This window comes from Xyrauchen texanus, chromosome 12, assembly GCF_025860055.1.
Source record: "Xyrauchen texanus isolate HMW12.3.18 chromosome 12, RBS_HiC_50CHRs, whole genome shotgun sequence".
Taxonomy (NCBI): Eukaryota; Metazoa; Chordata; class Actinopteri; order Cypriniformes; family Catostomidae; genus Xyrauchen; species Xyrauchen texanus.
Genome location: NC_068287.1, coordinates 43,846,331 through 43,865,766, shown reverse-complemented (window position 1 = coordinate 43,865,766; position 19,436 = coordinate 43,846,331). Strand labels below are relative to the sequence as shown.

The window sequence follows — 19,436 nt, the reverse complement described above, 5'->3', positions numbered from 1 at the left end:
AGGTAAAGTATAGCCCGATGCCTGCAAGAGTTTGATGAATGGCCGTCTTTTCAAGTTATTTAGGGTATGAGCAACAACCGAGAAGCCTGAAACCATCGCGTGTGTGTGTACTTAAAGGAAAGTTTGATGTGGTTCTTCAGAATGCATCGTTTGGGCCCCATTCATCAAGGTCCTCTTCAATTTGGCTTGGCAGGATTTGTGGATGGTTTGGGCTGCACGCACATACTCTGCTTGGTCAGCACGGCTTTGTGGCTCTTTTAAGCCTGAGGGTTGATTTAAGAGCGCTAAAGCCTAGACACCTGGACGGTCTTGATTTCTCCTGAAAGCTCCTGTTCAAAAAACGTTTTGAAGGAATAGTTCTGTCATCACTGATTGGGTTCGTTTGGACCCGTTCTGATGGTCTTTTGCGACTTTCCTTTGCACGCTCACGCATTCTTTCTTATGTGTTGCTGTTTCTACCCGTCAAATCCCTTAAGCCACCCGCTGTTTGACTAACCCTGTCTCTCCATTCTCTCTCTTCGCCCCTCCACCCTGTCAACCCCCGCCCCTGGCTCCACTTACACTGACTTCTAACCTCTTAATCTCGCTGTTGTGAAGGACAGGCTTGCAGAGATGCTGGCTAATTGGTGTAAAAGAGTACCAAAAACAGCAAGACGCTGCAAATCCACTCATTTGGAAACAAGAGCTTGGGAACATTCATCAAATTGTGCCCAGTGCCAATTCAACCCCACTGTTAAAGACTTGTTGTGTAAGTGGCAATGTTCAAATGTTTGTGCCAGTTCAGTTGTTCCAGACTGGGGATGAGTGGGATGTGACTGAGGCAAACATACTGCCTAACATCTCCTTTTGTGTTCCAAGGAATTAAGTCCAACCTGGTCTCATAATAAAAGTACGAGATGACGAAATCATACGAGTTGGCTCATACAAAAGCATACGATTTATACTCCCTCAGAGATTAATAATTATTCATGCAGAATTGTTTTAATAACAATTGTAATTGATTTCATTATTAGTAAGAGATGGCAAAATTGTACTAGTTTGCTCGTACAAAAACATGCAACTTTTACAAAATTTACGAACAACAGTGTTATTAAAATTTAAACATTCTAAATTAATCTCTAAACCTCGTAATCATTTGTAATAATTTTTATTAGCAATCTAAATAGTTTTTAATAATTAGTATAAGAGGCAAAAATCATCAAGTTGGCTCATACTAGAACCTCGTAATCGTCTTTAATACTTATTAATAAAAATAGTTTTTAATAATAATTATTATAATTTTAATTATTAGTGCGAGATGCCAAAATCGCTAAAAGTCGTACTAGTTTGCTCGTACAAAAACATAAACTTTTACTCCCTTTGAGAAAAATTACGAATGATAAACAAGTTATTACAATTTTTCCTAAATGTATTTCTAAACCTGGTAATCTTTTTTAATAATTATTAATAAAAATTGTTTTAATAATAATTGTAGTAATTTTTAATTATTAGTGCGAGATGGCGAAATAGTACTAGTTTGCTCGTACAAAAACAAACTTTTGGGACTTTTACTCCCTTTGTGAAAAATTTACAAACAACAGGCAATTTTATTAAAATATTTCCTAAATTAATCTCTAAACCTCGTAATCATTTGTAATAATTTGTATTAATAATCAAAATAGTTTTTAATAATTAGTATAAGAAGCAAAAATCATCAAGTTGGCTCGTACTAGAACCTCGTAATCGTCTTTAATACTTATTAATAAAAAAAATTTTTAATAATAATTATTATAATTTTAATTATTAGTGCGAGATGCCAAAATCGTTAAGTCGTACTAGTTTGCTCGTACAACATAATAAACTTTTACTCCCTTTGAGAAAATGTACGAACTGACTAACGATGTTTTAAAATGTTCTTAAATGTATATTTAAACCTCATAATCGTTTAGAATCATTTGTATTAATTATCGTAATTGTTTTTAATAATTTGTATAAGAGGCCGAAATCATACCATATCATACTAGTTAGCTTGTACAAAAACCTCGTAATCGTTTTTAATCATTTTTAATAATAATTGTAATTGTTTTGTAATTATTAGTACGAGATGGCGAACTCATACGAGTTTACATGGGACTTTTACTCCCTTTGAGAAAAATTTACGAACGACAGGCAATGTTATTAAAATTTTTCCTAAATTAATCTCTAAACCTCATAATCATTTGTAATAATTTTTTTATTAATAATCAAAATAGTTTTTAATAATTAGCATAAGAGGCAAAAATCATATGAGTTGGCTCGTACTAGAACCTCGTAATCATATTTAATACTTATACTTGTTATTACAATTTTTCCTAAATTTATTTCTAAACCTGGTAATCTTTATTAATAATTATTAATAAAAATAATTTAATAATAATTTTAATCATTTTTAATTATTAGTACGAGATGGCGAAATAGTACTAGTTTGCTCGTACAAAAGCATACGATTATATTATATTATATTATTATAATCGTAATTATTTTTTATAATTTTTTATAATAATTGTTATCGTTTTTATTATTTAGTACAAGATGGCGAAATCCTACGAGTTGCCTCATACGAAAACATAATTATTTTTATTAATAATCGTTTTTAATAATTAGCATTATCAGTTTTAATAGGTAGGACGAATTAGCGAATTCGTAATGGCCGGGTATACTTCGTTTTTCTGTGTTCCGTATCGGATTGCGCCAGTCAATCGCGTTGCCAAAGTATACGCTACGACTACGACTGCATTATTATACTCTTTAAGTGCCGTCAACAGCAGGTGCATGCGCCGACGATGCGCACAAACGAGGACTGCACAGTCGATAAGTAACGCAGGCAACAGAAGTATACTTTGGCCTTAAGAAATCAAACGATTTGGCTCATTCAAAAACCTCAGAGTCATTTTTAATAATGGTCATGGAGAGTAAAACTGCAGTACAGACTCAAAAAAGCTTTTACGATGCCCCTGTTTTTCTTGGCAGATCTGTGTGTTTGGTTCTGTTCTGCACTGAGTGAGAGTGTTTGGACCAAATGGGGGGAAATACCATGGGGATGTTATTTTGACAGTGTGAGGGAAGCTGGCACGCCGGGCTTGTCTTGTCTCCTTCAAACGCTAGACACAAAATCTAGCAGCGATATCAAATGTTCCTCATGAAACAAGAGCTTATTGTTCTACAGATTGGATAATGAGAGGATCATTTCAGGTTAAATGAAATGTATTACTGCTACAACACGGCAAATCCAGCCATTACCCTTAACAAACGCTAATGATGGCGTCGTCACACTTTTACATTTTGCACTATATTCCAAGTGTTTTGAAGACATAATAAGTCTTGAGTCTTATTTACGGACATTCTTTAGATTTAGAAAGGCATACGTATTTGGTGCCTCCAAGCGTCTGCCTCAAATCTCTTTAATGAAGTCTCTCGGATGGAGGAATATTTGCTTTCCCCTCCAGTTTCATCTTTTCTCATATCCTGTGTTTACCTCATATCCCATTGCACAGTGTTCTCTCACCTTCCGTTTGGTCTTTTCAATGTCTACACTATCTCCCCTATTCTGGGCTGATTTATATGACATTTAAAGGGACAGTACACCCAAAAATGTGGTAAATTCTCTCATCATTTACTCACACTCATGCCATCCCAGATATGTGTGACTTTCTTTCTTCAGCAGAACACAAAGATTTTTAGAAGAGTTTCTCAGCTCTGTAGGTCCGTACAATGCAAATGATCCATGTTTCGAAACTTTGAAGCTCCAAAAAGCACATAAAGTCAGCATGAAAGAAATCCATAAGACTCCAGTGGTTAAATCCAAGTGTTCAGAAGCGTCATGATAGGTGTGGTTGATATCCAGATTCATATTTAAGTCATTTTTTACTGTAAATCTCGACTTTTAAACAGCCCTCCCAATCACGCGTCTCTCCTAAGAGTTCGATTCGCATTCTTTGTGCATATCAACGCCTACTGGAAAATTTTAAAGTAAATAAATATTGATCTGTTTCTCAACCACACCTTTCATATCGCTTCTGAAGACTTGGAGCGCTTGAGTCGTATGGATTACTTGAGTGGTGGTGGCGTAGTGGGCTAAAGCACATAACTGGTAATCAGAAGGTTGCTGGTTCGATCCCCACAGCCACCACTATTGTGTCCTTGAGCAATGCACTTAACTCCAGGTTGCTCCGGGGGGGATTGTCCCTGTAATAAGTGCACTGTAAGTCACTTTGGATAAAAGCATCTGCCACATACATAAATGTAAATGTACTTTTATGCTGCCTTTATGTGCTTTTTGGAGCTTCAAAGTTCTCGACACCATTCACTTGCATTTTATGGACCTACAGATTTGAGATATTCTTCTAAAACTCTCTATTTGTGTTCAGCAGAAGACAGAAAGTCATACGCATCCCTATTTAAACTGGATTAAACAACATTTTGTGCCTGTTTTCAGGCAGCCAAAGATGCTTATCAGATGTTTAAATGACACTAGTCACAAGGCAGCTGTTTTACATATCAGCTTTGCTAAACACCGCAATAGATATGAGAGATAAATATGCAGAACAGACACATCCGTTACGTCTACTTCAGGCTTTAAATGCAAAGATCTTCAAATCTCGAAATCAGACGTTCGGACATGCATTCAAACTAAGACCTGTTGCATGTGAATATCTGGTCGCTTTTTGGTTTGAAGAAGTCCAACACAGTGTTTTGTCTGTTTGTGATGCTGGTCAGACTCATAGTTAATCATGTGTGCACCTGTTTGGTAATAAAGAGATGTATGCAGCACATATTCATGTCTGTTCTTCATGCATTGAACCTTTGTTTTAATGTTTCCCTCTGTTCTATATTCGGTACATTACACATTGTGTATTTTCTGACATTTCTATGACTACGCCAAGACGTTTTTAATACTTCCTTCTTCTTGGGCTAATTTTAGACGTGGCACTGCATAAGAATGTGAAACGTGAAATAAAAGCCGAAGTTATAACATTTAATCTTCTTTATGCCTCGTGTGACTAAACAGATTGGTCTTTGAGTCACCGGCAGTACCTTTGAACTCCTGTCGGGCAGACCAAATTAAACCTGTTTATAGACATTTGTTTGTCGAACCATAAGACTGCCAGAGTTTGATGTGGGACGCACTCCTTAAATCAAGCCAAACTGCACCAAAATAAGCTGCTATGAGATGTTATTGTCCAGCTGTGGTCAAGTTACCAGTTCATTTCCAGTTTGTGTTGGTCGTGCAAAGCTTTTCATTTATTCCACAAAGATTATATACCATTTAAAAACCATGTTTATGTGTAACGATATATATGTACTAAAGTTAGATCTGGGACTATTCTGGGTGTTTGGAGCTGGTAATATGCACAAGTTAAAGGTGTGCAAAAGCATGCACCGTTAGACTGTTTCACATTTGAAGCTCTCCATCCATCCTCTATACTTCTAACTGACCCCTGTCCAGCTATTTAACCAATGCAATGTTTATACAATTATTGGCCAGCTTTGAGATTTTGTTGCAACACTTTTTGTTGAGTCCTGTTTGAGTTGCATGTGTGTTAGTGTTCCTTCTGGTAAATGAATAAATGCATAGTGCAAAGATGACTTGATATAATTCATATGGGTAGTTTTGCTGTGCATAAGCTTCCCTGAGAAGTTTAAAGTGGATTTGGGTTGGGAAATGTACAGTAATGCACTCTACACACACACACACACACACACACACACATATTCATTCTCGCCTGTTTCACGCTTTTCACGTATCACTCACCAGCTCGAGCGCATCAGCGGTAATAACGCACCGCGAGAGTCCCGAATGCGTTCCGTCAGTCCTGCGTTTACTTATCCAAGTCCTCGGGTTTCTCTCCCAACTTTATAACAACTACACTTCTCATACGCGCGAGGAAAGCTGTTATGGTTTCGATAGAAAGTCCCTTTGGGAAGTGTCCGCGTAAAGGCGCGCGCGCCAAGTGTCCGCGGAACGAAACTTCAACTTGTCCGCTGCTCCGATGCTGTGTTTTGTGGATCGGCGAGCGCCGAGCGCTATAAGTTCAGACGGGGAGGAGCGGCGGGAGCGCGCGTGGCCACCGTCTGCACACTGCGCGCGCAGCACAAGGGAAGCGCTGCCAGTGGGAACTCGCCAGACTGGTACACTGACATTTGTGCTTTTATTAATTAATTTATTTATTTATTTTGCTTACTTTTAATTTACATATGTGTGCTGTTTGGGGCATAAGAAGTTTAACTAAAGAAAAATTATTAGCTATTAGTATTTTAAAAATAACTCAAATGTTAAACATGTATATTACATTCGTAAATGATTATTATTATTATATAAATAGTAAATTATATAAAAATAGCGAATTATTATGATGTATTTTTTTTAATTTCAATAAATAATCAAATATATTTATTTGAAATGCATGTTAGAAAGTGTTTGTGCTTTTTAAGCATACGTGAAAATGTTTAATAAAAATTATATAAAGGCTTTGAGTATTTAAAAAATAAATAATGCATATTATTTATTATTTAATGTATATTATTTATTATTTAATGCATATTATTTATTATTTAATGCATATTATTTATTATTTAATGTATATTATTTATTATTTAATGCATATTATTTATTATTTAATGCATATTATTTATTATTTAATGCATATTATTTATTATTAAATGCAAACAAATGTATATATTAAAACGTTAAAATGGAAAATAAATATAGTACTATTAGTAGTAGTAGAAGTTTTAGTAGCTGCTAGTAAAATTTGAATTTAGTGTTTATTATTGTTATTCAATAGAATATATTTTTAAATCAAATTTTTATTTCCATTTTTCTTATTTTTAGTATATTTCTTGTTAGTATGTAACGAGATCTGTTTCTTTATTTTTCTGTTTCTTTATCATTTCTATGTAAAACACTTTGAATTGCATTCACCTATTGTCTTAAATATTTATGGAAAATATTGGCAAATATTTTTGTTCTGTTATTATTTTTACAACACGCATGTCTTCAAAGTAGCTTTACAGTGAACGAAACAACATTTTAGTTTTTACTATTTTTATTCATTAAATCTATTTTTGTTTCTCCCTTATTTTTACTGTATTTCTTGTTAGTGAACTTATATTTGGCCTCGGAGATATTAACAAAAACACTCAGAAGGAAATAGTGTGATGAGCCAAAACAGGAACAAAACAGCACGGAAGGATCATGCAAATAGTGTTGTGATGTCATCCACCATTCAGTACTATTATATCATTCAGTGTTCCTCTGTGATCCGTCTGCATGGATTAGCCTGAGGAATTGCACCTGTAGTCGTGTGGTGTTAACCCACTAAATGACGCAAAACTGGACTAAATGCGTCCCGCTGGGAAACAGTTACTATAGATACCATTGTCTTGAATGCAGACATCAGTGAAACAGAGATACACCCTGTGACGCTTAAGCATGTGAATAGCCCCTGTTTTGCCTTTATATGTGTTGAACGCACACATACAGAATGCACAGATGCAGACTGCACATCTGTGATGCATTACATTGAACGGCAGCAACATGTAAACAATTATATGTGTGTTTAGCTCAAAGACGATGCCGCAGCTGAACTGTACATGTTCACTCAAAATAAATCTAAAGTGTGTGTGTGTGTGTGTGTGTGTGTGTGTGTGTGTGTGTGTGTGTGTGTGTGTGTGTGTGTGTGTGTGTGTGTGTGTGTGTGTGTGTGTGTGTGTGTGTGTGTTGAAGTCCACAGCCATCACCATCTTTGTATCCCAACACCTGTCTGTGGTTGGCATCAGCTCACGCTCTCTGTGTGTCTGCCTAAAATAAAGTTTTACAGGGGTTCTCCATCATGCATGTTTGTTTACATCTGTCGTGTCTCTTTGAACGGGACTGTGTGTTTCCTCGTGAGTTTGTGATGTTCGTCCTTCGTCGTAGAGTGTGTGATGTCCAGTTTTTGTCTGTAACATTTATAAAGCCGTTATGTGTGTAATTCCTATTATTTTTAGATTCTGTTCAGATTTTAGAAGTAGTGTTATGTAATCCTGCCTAAAAGGAAGTTTGTTGACTGATAAATGAACTAACTTCATCAGAGTTTAATGGCATTTTGGTGCTGGTTTGTGAGTGGAAGCAAAATGGAAAAAGAAGGAACGCCAGTGCTTGTGTGAACAGCAGATGTGGGCCAGTAACCAGTGATGGCTTCCCAACAGTTTAGTGGCGATTCTCTTCTGTTGTGGTTTCACGTCTCTGTCAGCTGATCAGGTGTGTGTGGGATCTCCTTTTCTTTTCTCTGTTCATTTCTAATTTTCATATTATCTTCTCTATATTATCATGTTATTTCTCACGATCCTTTCTTTCTTTCTTTCTTTTTTACTCGCTTGTACTTTCTTTACGTTCTTCACACTACTCCACAGTCATGTACTATATAATTACTTTGTCCTAACTCATATTAAGTACATGTTAACACTATTAGTCTGTACTTTCTTGCACTGTAAGAATACATACAAGTGCACGTAGTGTAAAATAAAATATTTTTATAAAGTTATGTAAATATTTACATAACTTTCTTCACTTAACTTTATTCACTTAACTTTATTCACTTAACTTTATTCACTTTCTTCACTTAACTTTATTCACTTAACTTTATTCACTTTCTTCACTTAACTTTATTCACTTTCTTCACTTAACTTTCTTCACTTAACTTTATTCACTTAACTTTATTCACTTAACTTTATTCACTTAACTTTATTCACTTAATTTTATTCACTTACTTTATTCACTTAACTTTCTTCACTTAACTTTATTCACTTAACTTTATTCACTTTCTTCACTTAACTTTCTTCACTTAACTTTATTCACTTTCTTCACTTAACTTTATTCACTTAACTTTCTTCACTTAACTTTCTTCACTTAACTTTATTCACTTAACTTTCTTCACTTAACTTTATTCACTTAACTTTCTTCACTTTCTTCACTTAACTTTATTCACTTTCTTCACTTAACTTTATTCACTTAACTTTATTCACTTTCTTCACTTAACTTTATTCACTTTCTTCACTTAACTTTATTCACTTTCTTCACTTAACTTTCTTCACTTAACTTTATTCACTTTCTTCACTTAACTTTCTTCACTTAACTTTCATTCACTTTCTTCACTTAACTTTATTCACTTTCTTCACTTAACTTTCTTCACTTAACTTTCTTCACTTAACTTTATTCACTTAACTTTATTCACTTTCTTCACTTAACTTTCTTCACTTAACTTTCTTCACTTAACTTTCTTCACTTAACTTTATTCACTTTCTTCACTTAACTTTATTCACTTAACTTTATTCACTTTCTTCACTTAACTTTATTCACTTTCTTCACTTAACTTTCTTCACTTAACTTTATTCACTTAACTTTATTCACTTTCTTCACTTAACTTTATTCACTTAACTTTATTCACTTAACTTTATTCACTTTCTTCACTTAACTTTATTCACTTTCTTCACTTAACTTTATTCACTTAACTTTCTTCACTTAACTTTCTTCACTTAACTTTATTCACTTAACTTTCTTCACTTAACTTTATTCACTTAACTTTATTCACTTTCTTCACTTAACTTTATTCACTTTCTTCACTTAACTTTATTCACTTAACTTTATTCACTTTCTTCACTTAACTTTATTCACTTTCTTCACTTAACTTTCTTCACTTAACTTTATTCACTTAACTTTATTCACTTAACTTTATTCACTTAACTTTATTCACTTACTTTATTCACTTAACTTTCTTCACTTAACTTTATTCACTTAACTTTATTCACTTTCTTCACTTAACTTTCTTCACTTAACTTTATTCACTTTCTTCACTTAACTTTATTCACTTTCTTCACTTAACTTTCTTCACTTAACTTTATTCACTTAACTTTATTCACTTTCTTCACTTAACTTTATTCACTTAACTTTATTCACTTTCTTCACTTAACTTTCTTCACTTAACTTTCTTCACTTAACTTTATTCACTTAACTTTATTCACTTTCTTCACTTAACTTTATTCACTTAACTTTATTCACTTTCTTCACTTAACTTTATTCACTTTCTTCACTTAACTTTCTTCACTTAACTTTCTTCACTTAACTTTATTCACTTAACTTTATTCACTTTCTTCACTTAACTTTCTTCACTTAACTTTCTTCACTTAACTTTCTTCACTTAACTTTCTTCACTTAACTTTATTCACTTTCTTCACTTAACTTTATTCACTTAACTTTATTCACTTTCTTCACTTAACTTTATTCACTTTCTTCACTTAACTTTCTTCACTTAACTTTATTCACTTAACTTTATTCACTTTCTTCACTTAACTTTATTCACTTAACTTTATTCACTTAACTTTATTCACTTTCTTCACTTAACTTTATTCACTTTCTTCACTTAACTTTATTCACTTAACTTTATTCACTTAACTTTCTTCACTTAACTTTCTTCACTTAACTTTATTCACTTAACTTTCTTCACTTAACTTTATTCACTTAACTTTATTCACTTTCTTCACTTAACTTTATTCACTTAACTTTATTCACTTTCTTCACTTAACTTTATTCACTTTCTTCACTTAACTTTCTTCACTTAACTTTATTCACTTAACTTTATTCACTTTCTTCACTTAACTTTATTCACTTAACTTTATTCACTTTCTTCACTTAACTTTCTTCACTTAACTTTCTTCACTTAACTTTATTCACTTTCTTCACTTAACTTTATTCACTTAACTTTATTCACTTAACTTTCTTCACTTAACTTTATTTACTTTCTTCACTTAACTTTCTTCACTTAACTTTCTTCACTTAACTTTATTCACTTTCTTCACTTAACTTTATTCACTTAACTTTATTCACTTTCTTCACTTAACTTTCTTCACTTAACTTTATTCACTTTCTTCACTTAACGTTCTTCACTTAACGTTCTTCACTTAACTTTCTTCACTTAACTTTATTCACTTTATTCACTTAACTTTATTCACTTAACTTTATTCACTTTCTTCACTTAACTTTATTCACTTAACTTTATTCACTTTATTCACTTAACTTTATTCACTTAACTTTATTCACTTAACTTTATTCACTTTATTCACTTTCTTCACTTAACTTTATTCACTTAACTTTATTCACTTAACTTTCTTCACTTTCTTCACTTAACTTTATTTACTTTCTTCGCTTAACTTTCTTCACTTAACTTTATTCACTTAACTTTCTTCACTTAACTTTATTTACTTTCTTCGCTTAACTTTATTCACTTAACTTTATTCACTTTCTTCACTTAACTTTATTCACTTAACTTTATTCACTTTATTCACTTAACTTTATTCACTTTATTCACTTAACTTTCTTCACTTAACTTTATTCACTTACTTTATTCACTTTCTTCACTTAACTTTATTCACTTACTTTATTCACTTTCTTCACTTAACTTTCTTCACTTAACTTTATTCACTTTATTCACTTTCTTCACTTAACTTTATTCACTTAACTTTCTTCACTTAACTTTCTTCACTTAACTTTATTCACTTTCTTCACTTAACTTTATTCACTTTATTCACTTAACTTTATTCACTTAACTTTATTCACTTTCTTCACTTAACTTTATTCACTTAACTTTCTTCACTTAACTTTATTCACTTTATTCACTTAACTTTCTTCACTTAACTTTATTCACTTAACTTTATTCACTTTCTTCACTTAACTTTCTTCACTTAACTTTATTCACTTTCTTCACTTAACTTTCTTCACTTAACTTTATTCACTTTATTCACTTAACTTTATTCACTTAACTTTATTCACTTTCTTCACTTAACTTTATTCACTTAACTTTATTCACTTTATTCACTTAACTTTATTCACTTAACTTTATTCACTTAACTTTATTCACTTTCTTCACTTAACTTTATTCACTTACTTTATTCACTTTCTTCACTTAACTTTCTTCACTTAACTTTATTCACTTTATTCACTTTCTTCACTTAACTTTATTCACTTAACTTTATTCACTTTCTTCACTTAACTTTATTCACTTTCTTCACTTAACTTTATTCACTTTATTCACTTTCTTCACTTAACTTTCTTCACTTAACTTAATTCATTTTCTTCACTTAACTTTCTTCACTTAACTTTATTCACTTACTTTATTCACTTTCTTCACTTAACTTTCTTCACTTAACTTTATTCACTTAACTTTATTCACTTAACTTTATTCACTTTATTCACTTACTTTATTCACTTAACTTTATTCACTTATCTTTATTCACTTTCTTCACTTAACTTTATTCACTTAACTTTCTTCACTTAACTTTATTCACTTTATTCACTTAACTTTATTCACTTAACTTTATTCACTTTCTTCACTTAACTTTATTCACTTTCTTCACTTAACTTTCTTCACTTAACTTTATTCACTTTATTCACTTAACTTTATTCACTTAACTTTATTCACTTTCTTCACTTAACTTTATTCACTTAACTTTATTCACTTTATTCACTTAACTTTATTCACTTAACTTTATTCACTTAACTTTATTCACTTTCTTCACTTAACTTTATTCACTTACTTTATTCACTTTCTTCACTTAACTTTCTTCACTTAACTTTATTCACTTTATTCACTTTCTTCACTTAACTTTATTCACTTAACTTTATTCACTTTCTTCACTTAACTTTCTTCACTTAACTTTATTCACTTACTTTATTCACTTTCTTCACTTAACTTTCTTCACTTAACTTTATTCACTTACTTTATTCACTTAACTTTATTCACTTATCTTTATTCACTTTCTTCACTTAACTTTATTCACTTACTTTATTCACTTTCTTCACTTAACTTTCTTCACTTAACATTATTCACTTAACTTTATTCACTTTCTTCACTTAACTTTATTCACTTAACTTTATTCACTTTCTTCACTTAACTTTATTCACTTTCTTCACTTAACTTTATTCACTTAACTTTATTCACTTTCTTCACTTAACTTTCTTCACTTAACTTTATTCAGTTTCTTCACTTAACTTTATTCACTTTCTTCACTTAACTTTATTTACTTTCTTCACTTAACTTTATTCACTTAACTTTATTTACTTTCTTCACTTAACTTTATTCACTTAACTTTATTCACTTGACTTTCTTCACTTAACTTTATTTACTTTCTTCGCTTAACTTTATTCACTTAACTTTATTTACTTTCTTCGCTTAACTTTCTTCACTTAACTTTATTCACTTGACTTTCTTCACTTAACTTTATTTACTTTCTTCGCTTAACTTTCTTCACTTAACTTTATTCACTTAACTTTATTCACTTAACTTTCTTCACTTAACTTTATTAACTTAACTTTCTTCACTTTCTTCACTTAACTTTATTTACTTTCTTCGCTTAACTTTCTTCACTTAACTTTATTCACTTAACTTTCTTCACTTAACTTTATTTACTTTCTTCGCTTAACTTTATTCACTTAACTTTATTCACTTAACTTTCTTCACTTTCTTCACTTAACTTTATTTACTTTCTTCACTTTATTTACTTAACTTTCTTCACTTAACTTTATTTACTTTCTTCACTTAACTTTATTCACTTAACTTTATTCACTTAACTTTCTTCACTTGCTTCACTTAACTTTCTTTACTTTCTTCGCTTAACTTTCTTCACTTAACTTTATTCACTTAACTTTATTCACTTAACTTTCTTCACTTAACTTTATTTACTTTCTTCGCTTAACTTTATTTACTTAACTTTATTCACTTAACTTTATTCACTTAACTTTCTTCACTTTCTTCACTTAACTTTATTTACTTTCTTCGCTTAACTTTCTTCACTTAACTTTATTCACTTAACTTTCTTCACTTAACTTTATTTACTTTCTTCGCTTAACTTTATTCACTTAACTTTATTTATTTTCTTCACTTAACTTTATTCACTTATCTTTACTTTTGCTTATCTTTTTTTACTTATCACCTTTATTTACGTATCTTTACTTTTACTTATCACCTAACTTTATTTACTTAACTTTATTCACTTAACTTTATTTACTTATCTTTACTTTTACTTATCTTTTTTTACTTATCACCTAACTTTATTTACTTAACTTTATTCACTTCACTTTATTCACTTATCTTTACTTTTACTTATCACCTAACTTTATTCACTTAACTTTATTCACTTATCTTTACTTTTGCTTATCTTTTTTTACTTATCACCTAACTTTATTCACTTATCTTTACTTTTGCTTATCTTTTTTTTTACTTATCACCTAACTTTATTTACTTATCTTACTTTTACTTAACTTTATTCACTTAACTTTCTTCACTTAACTTTATTTACTTTCTTCGCTTAACTTTATTCACTTAACTTTATTCACTTAACTTTATTCACTTAACTTTCTTCACTTTCTTCACTTAACTTTATTTACTTTCTTCACTTTATTTACTTAACTTTCTTCACTTAACTTTATTTACTTTCTTCACTTAACTTTATTCACTTAACTTTATTCACTTAACTTTCTTCACTTTCTTCACTTAACTTTCTTTACTTTCTTCGCTTAACTTTCTTCACTTAACTTTATTCACTTAACTTTATTCTCTTAACTTTCTTCACTTAACTTTATTTACTTTCTTCGCTTAACTTTATTCACTTAACTTTATTCACTTAACTTTCTTCACTTTCTTCACTTAACTTTCTTTACTTTCTTCGCTTAACTTTCTTCACTTAACTTTATTCACTTAACTTTCTTCACTTAACTTTATTTACTTTCTTCGCTTAACTTTATTCACTTAACTTTATTCACTTAACTTTATTCACTTAACTTTCTTCACTTTCTTCACTTAACTTTATTTACTTTCTTCGCTTAACTTTCTTCACTTAACTTTATTCACTTAACTTTATTCACTTAACTTTCTTCACTTAACTTTATTTACTTTCTTCGCTTAACTTTATTCACTTAACTTTATTTATTTTCTTCACTTAACTTTATTCACTTATCTTTACTTTTGCTTATCTTTTTTTACTTATCACCTTTATTTACGTATCTTTACTTTTACTTATCACCTAACTTTATTTACTTAACTTTATTCACTTAACTTTATTTACTTATATTTACTTTTACTTATCTTTTTTTACTTATCACCTAACTTTATTTACTTAACTTTATTCACTTCACTTTATTCACTTATCTTTACTTTTACTTATCACCTAACTTTATTCACTTAACTTTATTCACTTATCTTTACTTTTGCTTATCTTTTTTTACTTATCACCTAACTTTATTTACTTAACTTTATTCACTTCACTTTATTCACTTATCTTTACTTTTACTTATCACCTAACTTTATTCACTTATCTTTACTTTTGCTTATCTTTTTTTTACTTATCACCTAACTTTATTTACTTAACTTTATTCACTTAACTTTATTCACTTATCTTTACTTTTACTTATCACCTAACTTTATTCACTTAACTTTATTCACTTATCTTTACTTTTACTTATCACCTAACTTTATTCACTTAACTTTATTCACTTATCTTTACTTTTACTTATCACCTAACTTTATTCACTTAACTTTATTCACTTAACTTTATTCACTTATCTTTACTTTTACTTATCACCTAACTTTATTCACTTAACTTTATTCACTTATCTTTACTTTTACTTATCACCTAACTTTATTCACTTAACTTTATTCACTTATCTTTACTTTTACTTATCACCTAACTTTATTCACTTATCTTTACTTTTGCTTATCTTTTTTTACTTATCACCTAACTTTATTCACTTAACTTTATTCACTTATCTTTACTTTTGCTTATCTTTTTTTACTTATCACCTAACTTTATTTACTTATCTTTAATTTTACTTAACTTTATTCACTTATCTTTATTAATTAACTTTATTCACTTAACTTTATTCACTTATCTTTACTTTTGCTTATCTTTTTTTACTTATCACCTAACTTTATTTACTTATCTTTAATTTTACTTAACTTTATTCACTTATCTTTATTAATTAACTTTATTCACTTAACTTTATTCACTTATCTTTACTTTTGCTTATCTTTTTTTACTTATCACCTAACTTTATTCACTTATCTTTACTTTTGCTTATCTTTTTTTTACTTATCACCTAACTTTATTTACTTAACTTTATTCACTTATCTTTACTTTTACTTATCACCTAACTTTATTCACTTAACTTTATTCACTTATCTTTACTTTTACTTATCACCTAACTTTATTCACTTAACTTTATTCACTTATCTTTACTTTTGCTTATCTTTTTTTTACTTATCACCTAACTTTATTTACTTATCTTTAATTTTACTTAACTTTATTCACTTATCTTTATTAATTAACTTTATTCACTTAACTTTATTCACTTATCTTTACTTTTGCTTATCTTTTTTTTACTTATCACCTAACTTTATTTACTTATCTTACTTTTACTTAACTTTATTAATTAACTTTATTCACTTATCTTTACTTTTACTTATCACCTAACTTTATTCACTTAAATGTATTCACTTAAATTTCTTTACTGTTAATTTTGTTGTTACGTTTGGTAAATACTTGTTTTGTGCAGTCTGAAGTTCATTTTCTACTCAAATTTAACTGTGATGGTGTTTTGTGCAACAAGTGTTCATGTCTGTGAATTAGATCTATATCTTATTAAAAGTAGATTTTTCTTCATTTTATACCATGAAAAACAGTGCAAAAAACTTGGGAAATTAAATTAAGTAAATCTTACTGGTCATTTTGTTCAGTGTAGTACAATGGAGCTGAGAGTACTTTACTCTAATTAATAGCTAAATTAATCATGAAATTAGCAAAAATATTTAATAAACAATCATGAGAGTAGCGAATGCATAGACCTTTTTTTAAGTACAGTGAAGTAAAAAAAGTGAAGTAAAGAAAGTTAAATAAAGTAAAGAATATTAAGTAAAAATGTTTGTTAATTTGCAAAAAGTGAAGCATGCTAGAAACACCAGCTTCGAAAAGTTATGTCAAATGTACTTATTTTATGTACCAGTGAAATTTACTCAAATTAGCAAATAAATCTGACAAGGTTTTCTACTTTAGGATTAATACATGACATTGTACAAATAACAAACAATCATAAATAATATTTACTTATAAGATAGAACCCAAATGTTTACGTTTGAATGTAGAATTGACTTCATATTTTCAAGATCACGCTTAAACTAACTCAGTCAATGTAGAAAGTGCTTTAATCTTTTCTGCTATATTTACTGAGTGTGTTTGTGTATGTTTAATGATTTCCACCGTTTTGCCCTCAAATTCAGCACAGACAATGTGTCCACTGGGCCTACCAGGTGTTCAAGTCCTGATGCCAAACACACTCACACACACACACACACACACACACACACACACACACACACACACACACACGGAGACACAGTTTGACCGTATTTATAGAACTGACTCTGATAATGAAGTTTCCACCTGGTTCAGATTCTACAATGTCTACACAGATCATTGTTGGCCATTCTATTTCTCAGTGTTGTATATGTGTAGAAATGATAAATAGAGTTCAAACAGAGAGGTAAAAAGATAGCACACTTCAAGAAAGTTTGCTAAGTGCTAATGGGTAAAGAATAAGTCATTTAAACAGAGGCAGAGGGCCCTGATGATAGACCCTGACCCTGTAACCTGACCCCACTAAATCAACACCGTAAAATCAATGTCTGACGGTTTTGGACTGGGACATGTCACATGTGAAATGATGTCCCCTACGAAGGGTTCCCACAGTCGGTGTAGAGGAGTACACATACACATGGGCTGTAAGAGTTTTAAACAGACAGTTTCCCATGGGAACGATCAGGAATCTCACAGGCAGTTTTATCTTTCAGTATATTGATGGGTTGTCTGCACACTTCCCCCTTATGTCACTGTATTTATTGTCTGTCACCTATAGGGGGCAACGTTGAGCACATCCTTTCATGCTGTCCTCTCGAACACAATATTCGCCTAATTTATAATTAGTGTACTTTACCATACTTTTTCGTGTGGAATTGAATGAAAGTACAGAGGCGAGAAAAAGTATGTGAACCCTTTGGAATTAGCTGGTTTCTGCATTAATTGGTCATAAAATGTGATCTCGTTTACATCATAAGTCACAAGTATAGAAGAACACAATGAGCAGCGGGTTCCTTCATGGTGTCCTGCCATGAACACCATTCCTGTTTAATGTTTTTGGTATAGTAGACTCATGAACAGAGATGTTTACCCGTTCCGATGATTTCTTCAAGTCTTTATCTGTCATTTTTTCCTCACTGAGCATTTCTGCGGTGTGCCAATTGAGTCAAATTTGCTGGACGGCCACTTCTAGTGAGAGTAGCTATAGTACTAAATCATCTATTCATAGGTAATTTGTCTAAGTGTGGACAGATGAATATCAAAGCTCTTCAAGATAACTTAGAAATCCTTTCTAGAGTTATGCAAAGTGTTTTTTATAAGTTAAAGTAGCTCTAACCCACACCTCCAATCTCGTCATTAATCGGATGCCAGGTTTGCCAACTCATGACTATAATTTGTGTGTTATATTAGTTACAGTAAAACAGATTGTGTTTGTTTATTATTGTAACTTAGATGAAGATCAAACCTACTCTTTGATTACATAAACATAATCAAAGTTTTAATATGTTGAGAAAAGTCAAACAGAAAACTTCAGATTAATACTATTTCGGTACGATGGAAGACACACACACACACACACACACACTGATTTCCAATATCACACATGACACTGATAAGCAGAGCTGATAGAGAAACACAGAAGACAAAGAGAGACAGATAAAGACACAGAGCAATTGTGTGACAAATCTGTTGTGGAGAAACTCTCTTTATTATTTTCTCTCAAGCTGTGATTTGTTTATTTCCAGAGCTGCTGCCAGTGGTTTTATAATGCCAGTTGTGCCCGTTAAACATGGAAACAAGAAAGATATCCATTCAGAGCCCAGAAAACAAACAAATGAAACTAAGATACAAAAACCATTAAGACACACATGCTGCAGCAAATTGCTGAATATGTATTTCTTAAATGCCTGCCTGCTGTGTAGTGGAACCCCCCCACCACCACCACCACCACCACCACCACACACACACACACACACTTATAACTGTACTTATAAAACAATATTCATATGTTCAATTGCAGTGTTTGATATCTTCATCTAAACGTAGCAATGATAATATTTGCAATATACATGTATGTTCTGTTTGTTCTGTATGCATGTATGTTCTGTATGCATGTATGTTCTGTATGTTCTGTATGTTCTGTATGCATGTATGTTCTGTATGCATGTATGTTCTGTATGTTCTGTATGCATGTATGTTCTGTATGTTCTGTATGCATGTATGTTCTGTATGCATGTATGTTCTGTATGTTCTGTATG

General features: G+C 31.0%; 2 protein-coding genes across 5 annotated transcripts in view; one reads left to right on the top strand and one right to left on the bottom strand.

Annotated features, from left to right (window-relative positions):
• LOC127653193 (vasorin-like) overlaps positions 1 to 6,084 on the bottom strand; it is a 33,741-nt gene extending 27,657 nt beyond the window's left edge. Inside the window, exon 1 of one of the 2 annotated variants that reach the window (XM_052139783.1) lies at positions 5,771 to 6,084. The gene's annotated coding sequence lies outside the window, so the exon portion shown is untranslated. The remainder of the gene's footprint in view (positions 1 to 5,770) is intronic. The other variant, XM_052139782.1, reaches the window with a different exon arrangement.
• The window catches only part of LOC127653188 (mitochondrial import inner membrane translocase subunit tim16), a 173,255-nt gene that overhangs the window by 111,523 nt on the left and 42,296 nt on the right, over positions 1 to 19,436 (top strand). The gene's annotated exons all lie outside the window — the stretch shown is intronic.